Genomic DNA, 11,283 nt, shown 5'->3' with positions numbered 1-11,283 from the left:
TTATTCCATTATTTAAAACCGTGGTCAAGCAACTGATCGTTGAAAATGCATCTTTTGATGGATTGAGGTGACAATCACCTAGAAGACATTGCTAGGTTGTTGCTTTTGAGAACTCACAGAAAATCCGTGCTTGGGACATCCAGCTACAGCTTGATAGGGGAGAGCAGCGACCTTTTAGGGTTGACAGATTTGGAGTTTAAGAAAGCTGTGGCATATAGAGAAAAGTCGACGTCATTAATTGTTTTAGAGCTACAAAATAAATGGAGACATGCAAAACATGATGTAACTTCACAAGAAACGGACCAAGATATTTTGGTTAGTTTTGCTGACCGATGGCTATTAGGAAATTTCTGTAACATAGAGCTGTGCTAGATTTGTCAAGAAGAGTAAAATGTCTAATTCCTTTAAACTGAAGTTTTAGATCCATGTGCCATCTGTATTTGAAGTTGGCATACATGGTTTTGTATTTTCTGGTGGAAGATTTGGATCATTCCCAATTAAGTCTTCTTTCCTAAAGCACATTTTGTTTTCCACCACTTATTGCAAACCCTAAGAATGGAGCTTTTAGCTATCCTAAGGGATTTCTCGCTGTCGGATTGGTTCCTCTCTTCTTCTCTGCCGCTTCTATTTTCTTTTGTTTCATCCTTTTTTTTTGAGTTGTACTGTGGCTTCCATTACTCTTTGGATGTTTTTAGTTTCATTTAATACACACTCTCTCTCTCATGTGTGTGCATGTGCATATGTATGTATATATAAATAACATACCACTTAGGTAAGGGACAGAAGCCAGGCCTACTAAAATTTCTTTTCTTTATAACTTAGCACTATCTTAAAATATATTTGGTGATAAACATACATTAAGTTAATTATTTTTTATTTTATTAATATACCATAATAATTAAAAAAGGAATGGCACTTATAACATCAAAATTTTAATAGTAGAAAAAATACTTATTACATGAAAACGGCAATATTCAAAAAAATATTGTTCTTACCACTTTCGTTTGTATTCCCAAAAATAATGTAGACCACAAAAATGCATGGGAACCCCAACCCTGTGATGTATACCTTGTCCCTTCAATGGGGGCCTGAAATGCTACACTTTCCTTGACGAGGAACTGTTCTGATGCAATCGGGCTGGGTTTCTCCTTCCATTAATGATGAAAAATAATATAAAGAAAAAAAAATCAACAGAAAAAACACAATTAAGAACTGGCCTCTGACAAAGCCTCAACACTCTCTTGCTCACTCAGCAAACTTTCCATGGTCAGGGTCAGCACTTTTCAGGATTTGTCTGACCTAAATCTGTGACCTTCAGTATCATTAATGTTGGCTTTTCCTTTGTTTTTTGTTTTTTTGACTTTGTCAACGACAAAGGAGTTTCCAAAGGAGATAGCCTCCAAAGAGAAGTGATCTTTAACCACGGAATAACTTCTCACTGTTGAGCCTACCAACGAACCAGAGTCACTCTCTTAGTTCCTTGACACGAGAACTAAGAGCATCACAGTTTGTGATTAGAGTAACATGACAGTCTTTAGGAATCCTCTCTACATGAACAGAGTCCATAATTCTGATCATGTTTGAGAAGAGAAACCTTTGTACCACCAACCTGGTTTTCCTGATTGGGGAGGCATTCAAGCATAGTAAACCAGCCACTTTATAAACATTTGCAACACATGTAGTGACCACTTCCAGCCCCCACTCATCTTTGCTCTTACAATGCCAAAAATGACTGAAAATTATGGTTTGCAGCAAGATGTTTATCGCATGTTTTACATATTGTCCTCATTCTTGTTTATAGAATACCTCATGGCATGAGTTTTAAACTTCCCTCTTAGCAATCTCAGCTAGCTTAACCACCTCTGCCTAGTTTCTTAACAAGATTTCCTTTCTAAAAAAACAAAATCTCTAGTGGCAACTGTGATATTAGCCCTTAACGTGTCCTGACTTTTTTGAAGGGATGATTTCAGAAAGCCATTCAGACCTGGTGCGCTATTGGAGTTGGCACCCATAACAGCTATTCCACTTCCTCATCTGAAGTGGGACTTAACAACGTTAAGTTTTCTTTTATAAATACGCAGTGACCAACTACAAGCTGATCCACAATCATTCTTGTTGAGTTGTCACGGGTAAAAAATCTTTAAAAATGAGAAGTACATGCGGAAAGAATTGGATCCTCCTCATAAAACTCCCCATCATCTGTCTTCATGTACAAGAGTCTTTTTTTTTCTGACCTTTCTTGAACATAGCATGAAAACATTTGCTGTTATTATCCCTTTTTTTTAGCCATGATACCCTTACTTTCTTTTTCTAGTACATTTCTTCATCTTAAAGAGCATCCGCAAGAAAACATCTAATATGATTTTCAGAAGTGGACCAGTTATGAGAGTCAATATCTTGCCTCTTATAAATTTCAATAAAATCCTTTTGAAGTACGTTAATTCTGATATCAACTTTCTTGGTTCTATACTTACTCCAATTACTTAGGCATGTTCTTACTCTATTCTGTTTTGCCAGAAGTTTAAGCATTGCACATGCTCTACACTCCACTCTCCATGCCCTTGTAATAATGGCCTTACAACTAGGTTGACACTCTCAATAAAGGAACTATTTAAATCTTCATCTTCTCTTGCGTGCGGTTTTAAAGATATTTAATTTACATGTAAAAGAGAAGTGCTGAGTGGTCTAAAGAACTTCTTGGTTCTACCAAAAGCTGCCCACAATTTTCAACTTGCTCAAAAATCTATCTAATTTGCTTTGAACCAGTGCTGTCGGGGTGCAGAGATTGGTTCAAGTGAATGCTCTGTTTCTGTCCACAATCTCTCTTAGTCCAACATCTTGAATGAATCCATTGAATGCTAAACAAGCTTGGCTAGCAGGGGCAGGGCCATTTTTCAGACTCCTTATAAGCTGAATTAAAATCTTTCATTATAATACTAACATTTGTTTATTGGTAATTATGATATTTAACATAACCAATTGGTCTTTGCGAATTCTAAAGTGAGGGTGAAGATACACACCTATTGTATCAAAGTTGAGATTGAAAGCTTTATGAATAAACAAACAATCCATCCAAAATTTATTAAATTTGCAACTAGTCAATCTAAAATCAGCATGTCTCTAACTCTACACAATTATGGCCCCATTAAGATTCGTATCAATATTAGATTAAAAAAAAAACTCCTCGAAGTGATTGCAAAAGGATTTGAAGTTGTTTGCATTCAACATGATATCGAAACATGAAAATGATCCCAAGTTGATGAGATATCACCCAATTGCCAAAATCTTTCTACGTTGTTAGAGTAGCAAGGCCTCTAACAATCCAACTATAAACTTCATTTGATGGCAATTGGCAACTCCTCTTTGGATCCTTTTCCTATAGGAGAACATTCTCTTTGTTATGGAAATCTCTGCTCCTTGGATATCCATGTCAGGATCATGTTGTGGCAACATCCTTTCTTTCAGGACAGAACTTTATATAGCCTTAAAAAATGTTGTCCCACAACCCTTCTTCTTAAAATTGTTAACTTCTTTGGAATGGAGAGCTTTTTTTTGTTCAAACTTTTTTGTTCAAATCTGTTAATGGAAAATGTTCTGCTCCACCTGAATTTCTTGATGAAGCACACACACAAGAAAATACTGGTTATGATTTATGGTATCGTGAAGACCATCTTGCACTAAGTTGGATCAAAGTCACTGTGACTAAACCAGCATGTCACAACTGGTTTGTGTTGGCATGGCTATAGATCCTTGGTGCATCCTTGAAAAACAGTATGCCTCACAAAATAATCTTCGTATTATTCAGTTGAAAAGAGAATTACAAAACATAAAAAAGGGAGGAATGTCTATGACTGAATACCTTCAACATATTAGTTTCTTACATGATTCTTTTAGCAGAGTGCAACACTTTGTCTCAGATATAGACCTTGTTCTCTATACCTTGAATGGACTGAATTCTGAATATGAATCTTTTATTACCACGGTTACTGCATTCAAAGATCTGCCTTCGTGGTCTGAATTATGTGATATATTAATTACTCAAGAGCGACGACTTGGAATCCTTTCTTCATCGCAGATGACTTAGGTTGAAGCCACTGCCAGTGCCTTTATTGCTGAACAAGGGCATGGGCGTGCTTTTATTACTGACCAAGGGTGTGGGCGTGCTTTTATTACTGACCAAGGGTGTGGGCGTGCTTTTATTACTGACCAAGGGTGTGGGAGTGCTTTTATTACTGACCAAGGCCATGGGCGTGGCAACTATAATGGTGGTAGGGGAAGAGGCCGTAATGGTGGAAGAGGAAACTATGGAAAAAATAATAACACTAACCAGTCTAGCCAACGAGTAACTTGTCAATATTTTGGTTGAAGAAATCATACAGCTCGACAATGTTATGATATTCCAAAAGCATTTATGGCCACGACATTCAACATGGGAAAATCTGATAATGCATCTAGTAGCCGAGAAAATGTCAGCAATACTCAAGACTCAGTCTAGTATCCAGACACAGGTGCCTCCCACCATGTGACAAATTCAGAACAAGATATGCAACGTAAAGTTCCCTATCATGGTTCTAATTCTATTATAGTTGGCAATGGTAGTAAGATGCAAATTAAAAATATAGGGAACGTGTACCTACCTAGCAAGACGTCATCCTTTGTTTTGAAAAATGTGTTGCATGCTCCTAAAGCACACAAGAATCTTATGTCAGTAGTAAGATTTACCAAAGACAACCAATCCTCTGTTGAATTTTCCTCTAATGGTTTGTTGTTAAGAATATGCAGACGGGCAAGATTCGTCACACAGGGCCACTTGAGAAAGGAGGACTCTATAGGTGGATGAGAGAAAGGAAGGACTCTACTAGCAATCCTACCATTATTGGAGATGATGATCAATAAAAGACTGCAAATACTTCTTTGGTTTCTCAAAATTCTTACTCAGACATTTAGTTATGGCATCTAGGACATGCTCACTTTCAGTTGTTAAGCTAGTTGAAAGTTGCTGGTTTAAATTCTGTTGATGAAAGACATAAATTAGATCTTTCTTCTTCATGTGTGCTTGGAAAAATGCATAAAATTCATTTTCCTAAAGCTGAGTTTCAAGCGACCAAACCTCTTGAAGTGTTACATGTTGATATTTGGGCACCAGCACCATGTGCTTCACGAGAAGGGTACATGTATTATTTCTTAATGGTTGATGACTACTCTCACTTCTCATGGATCTTCCCTTGTCGAAGAAAAGTAATACGCTTCCATGTTTTAAAACCTTTTTAAGCATAGTAGAGTGTCAACTTGAAACAAAAATTAAAATTTTCCATTCAGGTGGAGGAGGAGAATTCATGAGCAAAGAATTTAGCACATTTCTTGAAAATCAAGGAATTCGTCGATGGAGAACATGCCCTTACACATCCTAGTAGAACGAGATACTTGAAAGGAAGCATAGGCATCTTGTGGAAATGAGGCTCACCATGATTTACCATGCCAATATGCCATAAGAAATTTGGTTTGATGCTTTTAAAACTGCTGTTCATCTTATTAACAGGTTACCTATTGCAGACTTGCAAATGACGCCGTAAGAGAAGCTCTTACGTGAAGTTCCCAAATATATTCATCTAAGGACCTTTGGTTGTACCATCCATCCATTGAATGGGCCTAGACGTGCTTCAAAACTAGAACCCAAAGCTCAAACCTGCGTCTTCATTGGGTATGGCAGCTGTCATAAAGGCTGTGTTTGTTACAATCTAATCTCTAATCATGTCATCATATCTAGACATGTTATTTTTTACGAAAGAAATTTTTTATACTCTCATTGTAGTCCCTCTTTTGCTGCCTCAAACATTCAAGTTAGCTAAAGTCATCGTCCAGATCTGAATGTATTAAACCTAGACCTATTGATGAGCTAAAAGAGAGTTTACCTCTTATTGAGTAGCCTAGAATCATTCCCAGTTCCTCAAGTTCCTCAGCAATTCAAACTGGTTCCAATCACTTTCATGTGCACATACCATCAATTTCAGCATACTTAGACTTTCATGGAACTAGAAACACATGTTACGGACAATTCCAGCACAAGGGTGTCACGTTGTGCTTCATATAGCTATATTATGAACATAGTACGACATTATATATATTCCTTCACAAACAGCTCATGTATTACCTAAAAAATACCCATTTATTTTTCTCCACACAGGTAATTACACCTCATACATGCATATATATATTTATTTTTAGGCAACCAGAGATGTCTAAGACTAAGAGTGTTGTGTATCATTTCCAGAATATAACACTTCACACATCTATTCATATCTAGGCGCTTAAATACATAGATTCACTGCTATAACATGCATATATATATATATATATATATATATATATATATATATATATATATATATATATTTACAAGCAACAAAGGTACAAGGGCTACATGCAGCACTCATAGCTTTGTATTCCCATACCTTATTGCTCTATGATGCAATCAAAACATTCATTTACATGTATAATTTCGGCCCCACCAAGTAGAATTCTCCTTGCTTTATGTATATATATACCTACCTATATAGATCATTTGTAAAAGAAACTATATAACACTTACCAGGGTCTCTCTAACTGTATAGCCCCTGATTTTTTACTGTCAGCACCCTAGCTCCTTGGCTTTCTTGATCCTCCAAGCTGCGGATAACAGTCACATTGACCTGTGCCTCTTTGCTCTTGATCTTCACCCCAAGATGCAGGAAAACAAGGGTTAGCTCTCACTTGTTCCTAATTTCTAACTGCTGGAACCCTTCCCCCTATGGCTGCAGCAAATGGGAACCTGAGGTATGGGGTTAAATGAGGCCAATACATGGTGAGCAACACCCCCAAATGATTTTTCTCAGGAACGCTTCTCAGCAGCCCTCAATCATCTTTAGTTTCTTTTAATATTTTCAGTTACCACTTCTACCTAGGTATATATTTGGTAACCCATTCATTTCTTTCCATGACTGCCCCCTTTATGATATAGTTGACAGTTTCAACTATTTTTATCAGTTATTGAATCTACCAATTATAGCCTATACTCTTATTAAAATTTTTGTGATAATAAAGAAAAAGAAAAACGTGGGCATTACAGCAACCGCCTGGTTTGAGCCAGAAGTATTGGTTAGAAGGCAATCAGTTCTTAGAGATGATGTTAGCGACCATCATTTTGTTTGATCAACTTTCAATGGTTACGAGTTATAATGAAAAATTCAGCTTTTGGTATTGTTTTGGCTGTAAAAATGAGATGTATACAGGGATAAAATTTTGATATAGAAAGCATATTTAGATGGGTGCTTTGTGATGTTAGAGGCACTTTCCTTCTAGTTTTCACTTTTCACCTGTACAAATCAGACCTTAGGCATGCAATATATTGGATCATATAGATATATAGCACCCCACGTACATCATTAAAAGGATCTCAAATGCCCACCTAAGCAAGAAATTAAGTCTAAGGTCACCTACGTTCTTTAGAGAGAGCTTCGCCATTGACCATCAGCGTCGAAAACTCAAGCCACATCGATTGAAGAAATCGACAAGCGACATCCGATGACAACGCTGGTGGCTAAAGTTAAGTTTTCTCCTCCTCCACCAACCCCCTCTCCTCTTTCTTCTTCTTGGGCCACTTGAATCTTTGGAACTGGTCAATGCCCGATATGAGATATGAGATCGAGCTGCTGCACATTTCTGTGGATCCACAAGTATACAGTATCATAGGAAAAAAGATGAAGGTTGGGTTATTTCTGAATTTTTTAATGACGTACTATGTCTATTTTACACTTTTTATTTTTTCATAACCCTTTCTTACCCTTTTAAAATGTTCCTTTTCTACTATAAACAGGGATATTTTGGTCATTATGTACCCATATACACAAATTTTTTACATATAACATGTTTTGACAACCCGTTTCTACAGGATATATATATATATATCTATATATATAAACAATCTTTTTAGTCATCTTTTTCTTACAAGATATATCTCCTCTATTTAGATTACCTTCTTGGGACACTCTTTTCCACTACGACTGTTTTATTAATGCAAATCTGTTTGTTGGCCCATGTCCACCTGAACTCAGCTGAACACTCTCTACTCATTCCTCTCATCATGAGCAACTGTCATCACCCTCTTTCTCTCTCTCTCTCTCTTGCTCTCTCTGATTTGGCCTGATTTAATGGAAGATGTGGACTGCAAAAGAGTCATGCATGGAATATTCTTCTATCAGATTTTTCTTTCTTTGACAAGTAGCCTAAACCAGTGTTGTTAGAGGTGCACATCTGCATGAGGTCTCTATGCATCACCTAGAAGAACGCCTCAAAGCATCTGAGTGATGCATCATTGACCTAATTAAGATGTGTGGCATGACGACCTAATTAAAGTGTGTGGCATATATATATATATATATGTGTGTGTGTGTGTATATATTGAAATCGAGCAGCTATTTTTGTGCTCGAATGGTTATTTGGTATCATTAAAAACTGCTGTAAAAGTTGTATTCCATTATTTAAAACCATGATCAAGCAACTGATCATTGCAAATGCATCTTTTGATGGATTCAAGGTGACAATCACCTATAAGACGTTGCTAGGTTGTTGCATTTGAGAACTCACGGAAAACCCGTGCTGGGGACATCCAGCTACACCTTGATAGGGAAGAGAAGCGACCTTTTAGGGTTGACAGATTTGGAGTTTAAGAAAGCTGTGGCATATAGAGAAAAGTCGATGTCATTAATTGTTTAAGAGCTACAAAATAAATGGGGACATGCAAAACAATGATGTAACTTCACAAGAAACGGACTAAGTATTGAGGTCTTTTCATGTATGACTATCAAAGCTAGTGCTATCTAGATGATAAAATCATGAAATATCGGGCCAAGAACGAACTGGTACAATTAGAATTGGTTGATTCCAAACAATTTTTACATGTAAAATGAAAAAAAAATGTAAAATAAATGACAAGAAAACAGCAAAGTACAAATTAAGAACAGCAAAGAAACGACAATACATTCGTTGTCTTTCTCCTGGCCTTGCTTGTCTTCAATTTAGTTGGCCCGAGAGAATTTGATTGTTGTTGGTGGTGGCCTTTTTTGTCTTCGATTTAGTTGATGTAGTAGAGCCCATGTATATCTTTTGTATCCATCACCAAATCCTCGTTTGGGGTTTCTGGAGAAAATAACGTGGCAATCAATATATTTTGGTTAGTTTGCTAACCGATGGCTATTAGGAAATTTCTGTAACATAAGCTGTGCTAGATTGTCAACAAGAGGAAAATGTCTAATTCCTTTAAACTGAAGTTGTAGATCCATGTGCCATCTGTATTTGATGTTGGCATACATGGTTTTGTTTTTTCTGGTGGAAGATTTGGATCATTCCCAATTAAGTCTTCTTTCTTAAAGCTCGTTTCGTTTTCCACCACTTATTGCAAACCCTAAGAATGGACGTACCACTTAGGTTAGGGACAGAAGCCAGGCATATTAAAATTCCTTTTCTTTATAATTTAGCACTATCTTAAAACATATTAGGTGATAAACATACATTAAGTTAGTTATTTTTTATTTTATTAATATACCATAATAATTAAAAAGGAATGGCACTTATAACATCAAAATTTTAAAAGTTGAAAAAATACTTTTTTTATAAAAGTAATTTGAACTTAAACATTGTTTAGATTAAATTAGTGTTTATAATGAAGACATTAGGAGATTCATATTTTGTTCAGAACACTTCTTAAAACAAATATAAGAGGTCTGTTGGTTTTTGTTTGTGATCGAAGTAGTGTGTGTGTGTGTGTGTATATATATATATATAATGTAAGAGGTCGGTTGGTTTTTGTTTGTGATCCAAGTAGGGTGTGTGTGTGTGTGTGTGTGTGTATATATATACATATACATATATATATTGTAAGAGGTCTGTTGGTTTTTGTTTGTGATCGAAGTAGTGTGTGTGTGTGTGTATTTTCATTATCTGTTTACATATATATATTGTAACAGGTCTGTTGGTCTGTTGTCCAATCTAACTTGATAGATAGTTAGGAGAAAAATAAAGAGAAAAAAGTGATATGTATTTTCATTATCTATTATTAGTTATACACACACATAATATATATATATATATATATATATAAAATTTTCAATGAACAGTGCTGTCTCTTTTATAACAAAAAACATTGAGAAAAGTCTTATCAATGTAAATTATTTGTTTCTATTCAACAGGGTGGTTCCCTTCTTTTTTGACTTCTCAACCACTAAAAGTGAAGTGTGGTCGACGAAAGAAATAAAGTGATAGCTCCATGCATTTTGAGTTCTTATGCACGTCTAGAGAGAGGGGGAGAGAGAGAGGGAGAGGAGAGAGAGCAAATAGAAAGATGGAATTCCTTCCAGCATTAGCTAGTGACGATCGGCAACCATGAAGATTCATGAGGACCGTGGTGTAGGTACTGTGAATAGCTTTAAAACAGGGAAGGGAAGCTGGTCGATCAAGGCGTCTTTCAGATGTTGTTTCATTAGCACATGTGTTTTCTATATGCTTTTGTGGTGATGCTGCTTTGTGTTGAAGCCGGTGATACACGTGAGAGACTTCCTTCATAAAAAAGGATGAAAAGTTGCGGAAACTTGTTCTTCTGCTTGAAGATTCATATTTAGCACATGTTGAATCATATAAATTAGACTGTCAATTGCTTCTGATGTAACAGATTTGGATTTTTCATGTTGCCATGGTATTCATAATTCCTGTCTTTGATAGCCACCATATTGCCATGGGAAGCACAATCTACCAACTTCACGTAAGTATTTTGATTCAAGCCTTTCTATTCCACCTCTAAGTCTGCGTCTTTCCCACCAAGACAGGAACTTTAATATCAACAATGTCATATCATGTAAATTAACGGTTTCTATTCAACGGGGTCGTTCCTCTCTTTTTTTACTTGTCTACCACTGAAAGTGAAAGTGTGGTGGAAGAAAGAAACAGAGTAACAGCTCCATGTCCTTTGACTTCTCTTGCATGAAGAGAGCAAGAGAGAGAGACAGAGAGACAAAGAGTAAGAGACGGAAATTACATGTTTTGTTCTTATTTTAAATAGTAGTCTGTGCTGGCGACTGGAAAAGAGAGATGAGCCCGACAAATCCTAAGATTTGTTTTAGCAAAAGAACTGAAGTATGCAACTTTAGTTTGAAAGCGGAGAGTGCTTCAGGACATAGTGGATCCTTCAGGTCCCTTTTTCAACAGTACCGAGGAGTAACCAGTCATTACATAGTCAAGATGGTTGAAGTTTTC

This window comes from Nymphaea colorata, chromosome 5 (genome assembly GCF_008831285.2).
Source record: "Nymphaea colorata isolate Beijing-Zhang1983 chromosome 5, ASM883128v2, whole genome shotgun sequence".
Taxonomy (NCBI): Eukaryota; Viridiplantae; Streptophyta; class Magnoliopsida; order Nymphaeales; family Nymphaeaceae; genus Nymphaea; species Nymphaea colorata.
This window is presented reverse-complemented; position numbering follows the sequence as displayed.